The sequence below is a fragment of the Dipodomys ordii genome, unplaced genomic scaffold, assembly GCF_000151885.1.
Source record: "Dipodomys ordii isolate 6190 unplaced genomic scaffold, Dord_2.0 Scaffold15, whole genome shotgun sequence".
Lineage (NCBI taxonomy): Eukaryota > Metazoa > Chordata > Mammalia > Rodentia > Heteromyidae > Dipodomys > Dipodomys ordii.
Window position 1 is genome coordinate 14,002,343 of NW_012267231.1, and position 14,770 is coordinate 14,017,112.

The window sequence follows — 14,770 nt, forward strand, 5'->3', positions numbered from 1 at the left end:
CCGGAAGGCTCATGGTGAGTAAGTCCAGCCTGGAGCCTGGCCTGGGTGGAGGGAGTGTTTATGGAGCTCATAGAATGCGAGGAGATGGCTCCTACCTCAGGCCCGGCTCACTGCAAGCCTGGCCCTCCGCTCCCCTCCCATTCCACCAGGGCCCGGGACTTTTCCTTACAGAATTCCTCAGTGTGTCATCACAGACAAGCTCCCTCTTTTTCAAAATGAAACTTATTTTATTGCATCTTCTTATTAAAAAGAAATACCATTGTTTGTTACAAAAAAATAAACAAAGCTACAGAAAGAAGACACAGGCAAAAGAAAAAAAAAAGTTCAACTACCTATAGTCTCAATTGAAACAACTACTCTGAATATGGTGTGAAGTCAGGAGAATACGTTTTGGAATTTAAAAAAAATCTCATTTATGGGTGTGTCTATGCAGATATGTACATGTATTTTTTTTTTTGGTCAGTCCTGGGGATTTGGCCTGGGCACTGTCCCTGAGCTTCTTTTACTCAAGGCTAGCACTTTACCACTTGAGCCACAGTGCCACTTCCAGCTTTTACTGTGTATGTGGTACTGAGGAATGGAACCCAGGGCTTCATGCATGCTAGGCAAGCACTCTACCACTGAGGCATATTCTCATTCCCAGGGGCTGGGAATGTAGCTCAGTGGTAGAGTGCTTGCCTGGCAGGTATGAAGCCCCAAGTTTGATTCCTCAGTACCACATACACAGAAAAAGCCAGAAGTGGTGCCGGGCCTGGGCACTGAGTTCAAGTCCCAGGACCAGCAAAAGAAAATAAAAAGTTCCCATTCTATACAAACATTTAACCCTCTCATAGGATGATTTTCTGGAAGTCAAATGACTGAAACTCCTTCATCTTCTATCTTCTTACATTAGGAAAAGTCACCCCAGAGACTGGTCTGAAGTACTCAGAAAACATTAAACGCTGGTGGACAGAAGGAAAGACACCCTGGGCCAGTGGCCTCTGAGTGCAGTGTTCTTTGCACTGGACCAAAGATGGAGGGCGGGTGGATCTCCAACATCACATGACAGTTGGAAATGCCAGCGGTCGGGGGCCACAATGACAGCAGGACTTCCTGTAAAAGACTCCTTTGTCTTCTGGAATCTTCTGGCCAAGGATGCCCTTGATATGGATGTAGCATCTATTGGAGCTGCCCCAGCATTTGCCCACCATGGGCACCGTGGACGGGAAGGGTGCCTGCCCATGTAGGCAGTATTCCCTTTCCACCCCCTTCCTGCAAGGCCTCTGGAACCAGAAACTACCCAGTTGGTAGATCAATTTCTCCCAGAGTTCCAGCCCAGCCAACAGGTAAGTGGTGGTCACCTCTTATGGGTCATCCTGAGGAGGACACTGGCTGCCTCCATTCTCAAGCAGAAAGATTGCCGTGAGCAAGAGATCCGTGTATGTGTGTGTGTGTGTGTGTGTGTGTGTGTATGTGTTGGAGGGGAGAGGGTTTCTACCATTTCTCATTCTCTCCCACCTAGTTGATGAGAATTGGAATTTGCTTCCATCCTAGCTGTCTGGTGGATTTTCCAGGGTGTGGGGCATGGATCTAGAAAATCGGCCCTCTGCAGGTAGAGCCTGTCAGGAGGGATCACAGGGCAACATGGCTGGGACTGAGGATCAGGAAGCCAGGGCTCTGCTTTCTAGCCTTGCCATTCACTGAGGAAGTTGCTTCTTCATTCTGGGCCTTGATTTCCCCCATCTGCTTTATGCCCTCCCCTCCCCCAAAGGGCTGAGGAATGATCTACAGAAGAACAGAGGAGAATGTGCTTGGAGACAAAGGCTCAAGAGCGGTGTTTGCAGGGGTTCGCTTGTTGGCTTTCCTAAGTGGACTGGCTCTTCAGCTATGGCGGCTGTGTGGATCATAAGTATTTGGCCTTTGAACTTTCACTCTGGACTGGAGCAACTGTGGGTGGCAAGAATTCAGGGCCGGGAGGAAATATCAGCGTCAGCAAGCAATGGGCGTCCGTCTCAGAGTTGGCCAGGTTTCTTAAGGAGGGGGAAAAAAAAATCTCTCAAGTAGTTCTTTGTGGTCATGAAGAATACACTTATGTGCTTGTTAGAGTCTGGAAGAAAGCCGAGAGAGGCACTCAGCTCCCTGAAAAACAGTGGAAATGCTCAGCTCAGCTGCCAGCAATGAGATGGGGCTCGAAGAAAGGGTCTGAATAATTCCACGGCCCTCTTCTTTCTAGAAGAGACAGCCACCCATGCACATAGGACTGGTTCGTCCACGTTTGTTCCAGTACTGGTTTCAGTGTATTTGGTGTGTCCTGCCTTCCTAGTCTGCAAAGTCCTTTCCAGTTTTACCTTATCTCTTCAAACTCACTGATAGGCAGGCTCTGGCTCATGGCATATAGGAAGTTGTAACCCATGAGATGTCATCTTATCTGTGGTGTTCTGTCACCACCATGGTCCCCAAAGAGCCAGGCCTCTCTGAATCCATGTCTGTATGTGGTCCCTTCTGTGTTGATGCTAGGCTTGGCCACATGATTGGCTTTAGACAGTGGTTCTGTGTGTGTGTGTGTGTGTGTGTGTGTGTGTGTGTGTGTGTGTGCGCGCGCGCGCGCACGTGCACACAAGCTTGCATCCTGGAGCTTGAACTCAGGGCCTAGGTGCTGTCTCTGAGCTTTTTGGCTTGAGGCTAGCACTCTACCACTTGAGCCACAGCTCTACTTCCAGATTTTTTGTTTTGTTTGGGTGGTTCGTTGGAGAGAAGAGTCTTACAGACTTTCCTGCCCACACTGGCTTCCAATTGCCATCCTCAGATCTCAGCTTCCTGAATAGTTAGGATTACAGACATGAGCCACTGGTGCCTGGCTTAGACAATGTTTCTTTGTAATCGTTAAAAGCAGGATCTTAAAGAACACAGGCACCAGGAGACAAGCCTGGGTGTGCCTGTTTGCAATACCTGGTCCAGCCAACAGACAGCCCTGAACACCAGCCATGCATTCAAGACCACAGTGAACCTTCCAGCCCCTGCCAAGCCCCCAACAGTGAGTCCACGGCAGCAAAAGAATTGTCCAGATGAGCTCAGCCCAAATCACTGAACCATTAGTAAACTGAACCGCACTTTCAAGCCACTGAAATAAGATGTATTATGCTACAATAGATCACTGAGATGTCACAATAGATCACTGAGATGTCACTAAGGATAGGAAATGATAAATATGTCCTATCAACTTTCATTGATGGGTAGTGCTTTCCTGAAAGATCTCTGAAGGCCAAATTAATGGAAAAGAAATCTACAATGCGGTAGCAGTAGTAATATACACACAGGGTAGGCTAGAGTAGAGACAATAAGCATGGTATTAAGGTCCCAGACTCATTCCATGTCATCCATCACATGAGTCAGTGACTGAAGGAAGCAGAGTCATTAGAGGTGGGAGGAAGTGCGCCAGCTGGGGAGGGCTTTCTCCAATGAGATCCTTCATACTTCCTAGGAAGGATGGCAGACAGGCAAGGCAGAGCTCCTTGGATGGACTCAACCACATCCCTGGGGAACACATTGCTGTTCTGAAGAGATCTCCACTTCGGGACTGTGGTTGGTCCCCAGGGTGCCTGGAGCTGTGCACAGGTGGGCATCCATGCTTCTAGATCTAGTCTTGCAGGACCAGCATCTTATAGATCTCCTAAACCAGGAGCTTATAGATCTCCTAAACCAGCATCTTATAGATCTCATAGACCAACATCTTACAGGTCTCCTAGACCAGCGTCTTGTAGATCTCCTAGACCAACATCTTATAGCGCTCTACCACTTGAGCCACAGTGCCACTTCTGTTTTTTTCTGGTGGTTAGAGATAAGAGGCTCATGAACTTTCCTATCCAGGCTGGCTATGAACCATGATCCTCAGAGCTCAGCCTCCTGATAGGTAGGATTATGGGTGTGAGCCACCAGCACCCAGCATCAATGCCTTATAGATATCCTAGACCAGTGTCTTATAGATCTCCTAGACCAGCATCTTACAGATCTAGACCAGTGTCTTGTCGATCTCCTAGAGCAGCATCCTAGATCTCCTAGACTGGCATCTTAGAGATCCCCTGGACCAGTCTTGAAGGCCCAGCAAGTCCCCGCTGTTGGTGTGTAAAGAACTGACTGCTGCCCTTGGGAACAGACCCACATTCTTGAGGGACTGATGTCGAGATAGAGTGAGAGGACTTTCTCCTGGGATGCAGTTCTTATCTGCTTCTCAGAGGACGTCTTCAAAAATGCTGGATCCCCTGGAGGGGATGGAATGAGGAAGAAGGAAGTGGGAAGATTCAGAGAGAATGGTTCACACGAGTCAGGACAGCGGGTAGCGCGGCTCTGGCCCTCCGCAGTGCCCTCTCTCCAGCCACAGGGACAGCCCTGACTTGAAGCCCAGAGCCCCTGGCCTCCGTGGAGGCACACCGACTGCTCGCAGATATTGATTCTCCTTCTGACATCTCTGCAGACCTCATTCCTTCTGGGAGACTTGCTTCCTCAGGCACAATATAATGGACTAGGCCTGTGCCACAGAACCAGTCTTGATGTATAAGGCATCTTACTCTTCCATGATTTCTACATGCCTTAGAGTTGTCCATGCGTTCTCTTATCCATTTAGTCTATTTCATGTATTTACCCAGTAAATACTTTAGAAGGCACTGTGTTTGTGCTATAGGGTACATAGAGAAAAACATAGAGGTGCTGGATTTAAGGAACCTTCTAGGTAAGAAAAGATTCAAGAACCCAGATGAGAGCCCTGGACTAGGTTTGGGGAGAAATCAGGGCCACAAGAGAAGCAATGACAGGGAAAAGGAGAAAATTTAAAGACAGAGAGTAGTTTCTTATGCCCAGAACAGTGGCTCACACTTGTAATCCCAGCTATTCACATGCTAGAGATTGAGGTGTTGAATTGTGAAGCCAACCCAGGAAAAACCTTTCAGAGACTCCTTCTCAACCAAAGGCTAGCTACAGCGGCCTGTACCTGTCATCTCTCTTGAGGAGAGGCACAAATCTGAGGACCTCCATCCAGCTGAGCCCAGAGAAAACGTGAGACCACCCCCCCATCTCAAAAATAACCAGTAAAGAAAGGGCTGGGGACATGGCTCAGATTCAGTGGCCCAGTATCACCCAAAACAAAGGCAAAGACAATAGATTGTATGGAAGTGGAGCTGTGGCTCAAAGTGGTAGAGCACTGTCCTTCAGCGTTAAAAGCTCTGGGCTAGACCCAGGCCCTGAGTTCAAGTCCCATGACCAGCTAATAAATAAATATTGGGACATTACTCAAGTAGTACAATCTCCCCCACCTCGAAAATCTTGAGGCCATGAGTTCTAATCCCTGTGCTACCAAAAATAAAGGAGAAAGAGGGAAGGAGGGAGAGAGGGAGGAAGGACAAGAATTTGGGGCATGGTGAGCCCAGCGCAGAGTATGGAGAGGTGGTAGAGGTTTTAAAGCCGAGGCTCCATCTTGTGTTTTGTGGGGGGAACCCAGGAGACCAACCATGGAAAGCAGAGACCTCCTGCAACTAGATCACTTCAGCATCCAGGAGAAAGGAAGCTCCAGCAGAGAGAAAATTCTGGAATTTACCTGAGCTTGGAAGGCACAGTTACTGACAGCTTGTGTTCTCTACACCATGGACCACGTAGACCATTGTTGGCAATAGATTGTGGAAAACGAGGATGGAGAGGAAGGGGTGGGAGAAATAACACTCGGCTATAATTCTTCGCACGGCAATGGCAGAAAACAGGAGTTCCGGTTTTCTAGGATGGGGAAGGAGGAGGAACCATCGATGCCCAAAGAACAGCAACAGCGCTCTGCAGGGCGCTGGTCCCACTGCGATCCTTAGGATGGCCAGCCAGGGCCAGTGGAGTTCTGCGGGCCGTGGGTGTGGCAGGAGTTACAGCAGGGCTGCAGGACTTTTTGTTGTTGTTGTAGCTTTGGGCACGCGAACAAGACAGAACATGGGGTCCGTGCCAGACACAGCTGGGGAATTTCAAAAGCTGTTTGTACGTGAGGAGGGGAGGGGAGATTTCAAGGCAGGCCCCGCTGGGGGGTTGGGGGATGAAGGAATGAGCACCAGTGGGAAGCTGAGTTCTAGATCTGGATCAGCCATGTGGGGGTTGTGTGACCTTGAACTCAGGCCTCTGCCTCTCTGGGTCTGTTTCCCTACGTGGGCTTTAATGATGGCTGGCTGAGTCCTTTGTGCATGGGTGGCCAGGGGGACACTTGGCAGCCAGCTGTGTGCTCTGTGGACACCAGGAAGAAAGAGTTGTTTCTCCTGTTATACCAAAACCTTGGCCTGCTAGCAAAAACCAAAGCCCCCAGGGTGGAGGCCATTTGGGGATACCTACCCACCAAGAGGGAGGGGTTGAAGGAGCTCCAGCGCCTGCACCCACACTGCCCTAGACCCATTGGGGCTGGCCTCTTGCTGTGCTGATGCCCTTGGTACCCAACTGGAAGTCACGGGGAGCTAAAGCCTCAAACCTCCAAAGGCATGCTTGGACCCTGGACAGGGCTGAGACCACAGGTGGTATTCTGCTTTCAAGTGGCTTCCTGGAGACCAGATGGGTCAGCGATCCTTCCTTGCCAGGCCAGACCAGGAACCGACGGGGCCTCTGGGGTCTCTTCCTCTCGGGTCAGCCTCCCCTCACCAAATCTGTCTTGTTTAGTAGTTGTTTTTTGGGGGGATTATTCTTGGGCTTTGGTTTGTTTAGAAACAATGAGTTCTACTAGTCTGCTCTCAGGATCACAGATTCTGGTCATCTTGCTGGCCCTGGCAAAAGAGGGTTTCTCTTGCCCATGAGTGTGTTAGAATGAATTCACGGGTGTGATGAAAACATGCCAACAGCAAAAGCAAGAGAGCGTGGAATCTGAGACCAAAGGTTCAAACTCAACTCAGGTGCATGCCTCCGGTTCTCTAAGTGGCAGCTTCCTCCTCTAACCTGAGAACCATCAGACTTTCTAGAGGAGAGGATGGTTGCATGAAATGGGATGATATAGGAAGATTACTGGATGGGGTCAGGCAGTGTTAGGTTTAGTTGCAATGATCAGGAAAACTGCAGGCCTGACACACAAATTGCATTGTGGGAACAGCAGCTGTCCCTGACCCCTTCCCTATCCCCTCCCCCCTCTCCCAATACCACAGTCCCAATCTGTATTTACTGCTCCCACCCCTCTCTCTGTGGGAACCATCCTTGGGAAAGGATGATGTCTTTATCCTGCTCTATGGCCAAGGCTGAGATTCAGGCTGTGGTCTGGAACCAGGCTGGAATACCTGCTATTCTAGGCCCTAGACAGGCTGAAGGGAGGGTTTTGTTCTATCCCTGCATTTGCTCAACTGGCACTCTAGCACTTGAGCCATGCCTCCAGTTCAGCTTTTTGCTGGTTATTTTGGAGTCAGTCTCATGGGATTTTCTGCCCGGACTGGCTTAGAACCGTGGTCCTCCATATCTTAGCCTTCTGAGTAGCTAGGATTACAGGTGTGAGCCACCAGAACTGGCTCTGTTTCTTTTGTACTTCTTGGGGGAGGGGGAGTTGTTTGTTTCTTTTTGTCTGTTTATTGTTGATAGTGGCACACTGTTCCCCGGGGAAGGAGCACATAGACCTAGAGGAAATGTGGGCAGAGAGGAGGGCGCAGGAGTCCTGGGCCAGGTGAGGATTCTGGTCTCTGACACACCCTGTGGAGATGGATCACAGAAACAAGTGTGAGGGGGAGGCTGGAAGTCGTGGGCTCACCTGCCCCGTGGCCTCCGTGTCTCTGGAAACCAGGAGCAGGGCGGTGGGGAGAGCTGCAAGAAGCCTGGCACTAAAAGTACAGTCATGGTGAAAGACTGAGTTTGGCTTCATGGGTGGGAGGGCGCCCCCTAAGGGCAGGTCAGAGAACTGCCCAGCTGCACAGAACTCTGGATGTTGAGTTGATCCCATAGCATCCAGGGGTCCAGATCCAGAAGGCCAAGAGGGCAGAGGGCAGGATTAAATGAGTCCTTGCTGGGACTAAAGGACCTCCCTGCGGGACACACAACTCCGGGAGTATAAATACTTACCAAGCCTAGACCTTCATCATGCCTCCCCCAGAAAGCAATGGCTCAGAAAACTTGTCACCCCGCCCCCCATGGGTGGACCTCATCTTGCCCCCACCACAGGGTCAGAGGCTGAACTTGGGATTTCGATGCTGCTGCCACAGAGGGCAGCTCAGCTCTGGAGCGTCCTTTGGTATGTCGCCATCTTGTGATGAAAGCAGGGAACTGCCTGCTCACGTTTCCCACAAGGCTGTAACCCTGAGTCCTTCCTGCAGGGCGGATCTGCTTGTTATACCAGGGCCTGGGGATGGTTCAGGCCCTGCACTGTAGGAACACAGTATTTTCACTGCAGGGTCCAGTGGGTGCTGAAGGCTTGGTAAAGCAGTGCTTCCCGGGGTGGCTGAGAGTTCATCTTGATGACCTTTCCCACTGAGGTCATCCCATCCTTTTTCTCCCCTCCATCTCCTACTGGTCTCAGCCTAGGCCATCCATCAGAATCACCTGCTGCGCTTAGACACAGCGCTGGTATTTCTCAGAATGTGGCTGTGATGATCAGTGTGGATTGGGAGGTTCTAGGGATGCTTTTGCCCTCCAGAGCTTTTCTGGCTCGGAGGGACTGCGTTCCCCTGGCCATCCTCCCAGATGGAACCACCGAGAGACTCAGCTCAGCAAAGTCCTGGGTGGGGGGCAAGCGGGGTTGGATCCCATATGGTGAACCCAGCCCACTGGTCAAAGGAGGGAAAATGGACACCTCCTCGTCCATCTCGTGCTGCTGGACAGCATTCCAGAGACAGGGTAACTTGGCATGAATACTAGCGTATTGGCCCACCTTTCTGGAGACTGGAGGTTCAAAGTCCAAGTTCACAGCTATGGGGCAGGTACCATCCTGCTGCTGCGCCACTCCTTTCTCAAAGGATCCCTGTGAATTCATGGACACAGAGCCTCCCCAGCCCATCACCTCTAAAGGCCCCATCTGTCCACATAGCTACTTTGGGGGTTAAGTTGCCAACACCTGTTTTGGGGGCGGGGAAAGCTAAAGCATTGCAACATCCCAAATCTGTATCTCTAAGCAAAAGATAGAAGACCAAGGTGGAAAAGATCTGACTGTGGACTGCCAAGAGCTGGCACTTCCATTCACGGGCCTTCCTTACGAGGACAAGAAAGATGCTATTGGAGCTCCCCCTGTGGAGCGCGGGGGATGCCGGGATGCCTCCTTTGCCCACAAACCCTCAGGACCAGAGGTAGCCCAACCAGTGACCATTGAGTCAGGGCTGAGAGCTGCCAGAGAGAGAAGTCAGCCATATCGCAGGGGGAGGATGGACAGAAGCATGCTGAGGCTGAAGCCATGTCCTCAATGCCTTCGACACCCAAGGGGGAAAGAAATGGGGCGGGGGAGGGGCCAGCGCGGCTGCAGGTTGCCTGGGATCACTCAGTTTGGGATGGCAGTGAGATCCGAAAGGCGTAACATCCCTTAGCCACATGTGGGGAAACTGAGTCCTAGAGAGGAGTGAGAGCCACAGCCAGCTCCCTGGGGAAACTGAGGCCCAGAGAGGAGTAATGTCACTTACGAAGTTCCGTAATATGTATTTCCAAAATGACATCACTTGTTCAATTATAATTTAAGTTACACATTGTCATATTTTTTGAACTAATATAGCTTTTAAAATTAGGAGTGTAGGAAGTGGCGCTGTGGCTCAAGCGGTAGAGCACTCGCCTTGAGCTGAAGAGCACAAAGACAGCGCCCAAGCCCAGAGCTCAAGCCCCACGACCGACAAAAAAAACAAAAACAAAAAAAAATTAGGAGTGTAACTGCCCCTCCCACCTCCAGGGACTGAACTCAAGGGGCTTCAAGCTTGCCCAGCTGGTGCTCCACCATTTGAGACACAACCCCAGCCCTGCTTTGTATTTGCTGGTAGACACCGAGTCTCCCAGACTATCCCAGGGCTGGTTTTGAAACTTGATTCTCTGGATCTCAGCCTCCCGAGTTGTCAGGATCACAGGCATGAGCCACCAGAGCCTACCTGAAAATAGCTTCTGATTTAACAGCCACTCAGAGGCTTCCTGAATCCCTGCCATGACAGCCATCCGCCATAAGCTATGCTGAGATCACCATCCTCTGTTCCCAGCTCCAATGCCAGCAAGGAATTGGAGCATAAGGAGTTGATTCTAACACAAAGGGACAGGGGCGGTAGCTAAGTCTTCCCCCATCTTCTGACCTCAAACTGGGAGCCTATTTGGAGACAGTGCCTTTGTGCCAGGATGGTGTGTACCTGTCATGCACTGTCCCCTGTAGTCCTGGCTTTACAGGTGAAGGAGCTGGAGCGTACAGCGGCGGTGGTGCTAAGACAGCTAGTGGCAAGCCTGGAATTTCAGGTCTTTTTAAAGCCAGATATGGTGGTATGTGCCTGTAATCCCAGCTACTTAGGAAGAGGAGGCAGAAGGATTGTGAAGTTTGAATCCAACTTCGGCAAAACAAAACAAAAACACCCAAACCTTTCTCATAAACTATAAGAGGGCACCTGTGGCTCACGCCTGTCATCCTAGCTACCCAGGAGACTGAGATCTGAGGATCGCAGTTCAAAGCCAGCCAGGGCCAAGAGAATCCAGGAGACTCTTCTCTCCAATTTAATCAGAAAAAAAAAAAGAAGTGGAGGTGTGGCTCAAGTGGTAGAGCAGTAGCCTTGAGTGAAAAAAGCTTCAGGCCCCATAACACACACACACACACACACACACACTCAAAATATAGAGAGAAATAGAGATCTATCTATATAGAGATCTATCTATCTACCTGCAAAAGGGCTGGCCTTGGGTTCAACCTAAAGGAAATGAGAAAAGGAGGGGAGGAGAGGAGGGGGGAGAGCAAGAGAGAGGGGAAAGGATGGAAGAAGGAAGGAACATAAGGGTGAAGAAGAAACTCCTAACCATCTGAGATCCCCGGGCTCTGACATGACGCCACTGTGGAATTTTTCATACCGTGAAACTTTGCTCCAATGCATAAAACTCTAAGCATGTAGTCAGGCACCGGTGGCTCACATCTGTAATCCTACCTACTCAGGAGGCTGAGATCTGAGGATCGTAGTTCAAAGCCAGCCTGGGAAGGAAAGTTCGTGAGACTCTTATTTCTAATTAACTACCAGAAAGCCAGAAGTGGTGCTGTGGCTCAAGTGGTAGAGCACTTGCCTTGAACTGAAGAGCTGATTGACAGCGTCCAGGCCCAGAGTTCAAGCCTCACAACTGACAAAAAATAAAATAAAATAAATAAAACACTCTAAACATGGGCAGGGCAGGAGGCAGGAGGAGCCTCTGCCTTGTCCAGAACCCGTGTCCATTTAGATGAAACTCTACTCCAACGTAGACTCGAGGGGCGCCAGTGAGAGGAATTCTCCCAGGCAGGGACAAACACCATCCTCACTGGCAAGCTCTCCACATTCGGGTCTTCTGCTGTTACCTTCCAGAATGAGATGTGTAGACAACGGTGACAAGGAAAAGCAACTTCAGGGACATGTACAAGAAATAACCTGCAGGTAGCATGTCTTCTGAAAGAAGGTGTGGCAGGCACCAGTGGCTCATGACTGTAACACTAGCCACTCAAGAGGCTGAGATCTGGAGGATCACAGTTCAAGGCCAGCCTGGGCAGCCAGGGAGTCCATCTTCCAAAATAAGCAGCAAAAAGCCTCGCTGGAGGCATGGCTCACGTGGTGGAGCACTAGCTAAAGCAAGTCAAGCAAGTGGGAGGCCCTGAATTCCAGCCACAGTACTGGCACACACCCACACACACACGTGTGCATATGCACATGCGCACACATACACACGCACACACAGCACTTGCTCACGTATTTCAGCTTTGTCTGGCAGAAACCAAATTGCGACGCCAGCAGTAAATGAGACACAGATGTGGACTGCTGTGGGCGGGGCCATCGGCCTGCCCTCCCACAGGGCGTGACCTCTGTCATGTTGATGAAACCCAGCACTGCAGGGGATACAAACAAACAACGTCACCTTCCTTTTTTTTTTTCACCGACAGGAAGAGATGGCCAGCAATATTTTTTACGTAGGGAAGTGAAGCCAACAGAAGTCTATCTTATCCAAGTGAGTTTGGCGGTGCAATGGGGCAGGCCTAAAACGTACACCCTAGAGCACATAATTCTCTGAATTCTCTAAGGATGCTTCCATTTGCTCCTATCCAAGACCTTATCTTGTACAAGATGTTCAGATGCTTCTACATCTAACAAGTCATAGGAGATAGGAGCATCTATGTCCACCTTTTGGAGGGGAAACTGAGGCACCAGAAGGCAAAGGCACCTGCCAACAGTCACTAGGATCTGAGCCCAGGCAACTGGATCTCCAGCACTCAGGTTTGCCACCCACCCATCCCCAGCTTGCAGGCAGAGGTGGTGTTTCGTTTGGCCTGAGGAAATGGTGGTGTTCTACCAGCGCCTCCAGAGGATGTTGCCTGAACTCCAGGGCCAGCCTGGAGAAGGAACTGATTCTCATTAAAAAAGAATAAAACTTAGCTGATCGCCAGTGGCTCGTGTCTATAAATCCTAGCTACCTGGGAGGCTGAGATATGAGGATCACAGTTCAAAGCCAGCCCAGTCTGGGAGACTCTTTATCTCCAGTGAACCACCCAAAAGCCAGAAGCAGAGCTGTGACTCAAGTGGTAGCGTGGCCAGCCCTGAAGGAAGGAACTCAGGGAGTGAGCCCAGGCCCTGAGTTTGAGTCCCAGTCCCAGCACAAAACAATAATAAAATGTGTAAAACAATAAGAAATACTGCCTCCGTTTCCCAGTGAGAGCTATTGGAGAAAGTCTAGGTTCCCAGACAAGGAGAAAGTAGATTCAGCCAGAAGTTTAGAAAGGGCAGCTTCATTGGCACGGTGCCCAGGCCTCCAGAGCGCTATAGGAGCCCCACAAAGCAGACTCAGGCTAGGTCCTGGGGGAGGACGAGGTCCCCCAGGTCCTCTCCCCCCTCCCCACTTCCCATGGCCTGTGGATGACAGCTTCTCATTACACTCCACCCCCTCTGGGCCACTCAAACCACTTGACCTCAGGATGGGCTCTCAGGGTGGCAGAAACACACAGCTAGGATAAAACCCACAGCCAGGGAAAGAAGTGTAGAAGGCAGGCCACACAGGAAACACTCAGAGTCCCGCAGCACCGCATTACTTACCAAACTACCCCTAGTTTTGTCTGCCACTGAATGGGGAGCCCATCAGCCCAATGGAAATGGTGCACTCGGGCTCCAACAACTCCTGACCGGGAAATCCATGACTGGAGATCAGGTCCACTGACCCCTATATCAGAGGCCACCCTGGGCAGCAGGGCAGAGGGGGCGGGGCTTGGCTGCAGCCACCTGTACAGATGAGCTTTAAAGTCATGGTCACCACACTTGCTTCTCTAAAGAGTTGCAGAACATGTGAATAGGGTGAATGAGGCTCCAGCAAGAAGAGATGGAGTGCTAGGGTTCCAGGGCTCTGGAGAAGGAGAATGCAGGATCGCTGCAGGGAGAATGGGAGCAAAGTCAGGGAATGGGCACAGGGTGGGGGTGGAGGAAGCCACAGTACTGCCCAGAGTCCAGAGGGCTTGATGCCTGGGGCTTGGACAAAGCCTTTGGGCAAGCTACAGTGGGCAGGGTGGATGGAAGCCAGGAGATTGCTGGGGGCATCTACAGTCGAGGTATGCCATCCTTGGAGCAGGTACTAAGCACCTGCTCACCTGTGTGTAGCTGTCTCCATCCATTTGCATGGTTGCTGGAAGTGTTATTTTTCTGCCTCAGCTTCGTGCGTCAGGCTGGTAGAATCCTACTTCACGCAGTCACAGAGAGGGTGAGGGCAAGTTCGTGGGCAGCAGAGTTCCCAGGACACAGGTACTGAGCAAACACCAGTACCCTGGTACTGTACCATGGTACTATATAGGTCCAGCTGGGTGAGGTGGTACAGGTCTGTAATCTGAGCCTCTTGGGAGGCTGAGACTGGAGGATGGAGAGTTCAAGGCCAGCTGAGGTTACACAGCCAGACCCTGTCTCAAAATGCAAAAAAGACCAAAAAAAAAAGTGTGAGCTCCAGATCCCAGAACCACCAGCATAGCTGTTAAACCCAGGACAAGCCGACCGCCTACATGGAGACTGTTTATTTCTAGTGTAAAGAATGGATGGTACTTTGTTGTTGCTGCTGGGATGGGTCAATGAGATGGTACTTGGAGAGCTCAGCACCGTGCCTGAAAACCCATCACTGGTTTTGCACATGCTGAGCAAGAAGGGTAAGTGGTACTGGAATCCAGACCTCTGCTCTTTCTTCTGCACCATGAAGGCTTCCAGAGCCCACAGCCCCGGAGCCAAATGAGATGAAAAGAGACATTTCGACAAGTGCTTTAGGGGACATGAGGAGATTGGGGAGGGGGGAAGTCCGACATATTCTTCCGGTCACACAGTATAAGGGACAGATGTGAAATCAGACCCAAGAGCTCAAATCTCAGTCCAGGCCCACGCCTGTGGGTCTCCCCAAGTGGCACCAGTCACTTCCAAAACCCAGCTCTAGGCACAGTGGCTCACACCTACAATTCTAGATACTTGGGAGGTAGAGATCGGAGGATAGCAGTTGAAGGCCAAGTGAGGCAAGAAAGAAGGAAAGAAAGAAGGAAAGAAAGAAAGAAAGAAAGAAAGAAAGAAAGAAAGAAGGAAAGAAAGAGAAAGGAAGGAAGGAAGGAGAGAGGGAGGGAGGAAGGGAAAGAAGAGAAGGAAGGAAGGAAGGAAGGAAGGAAGGAAGGAAGGAAGGA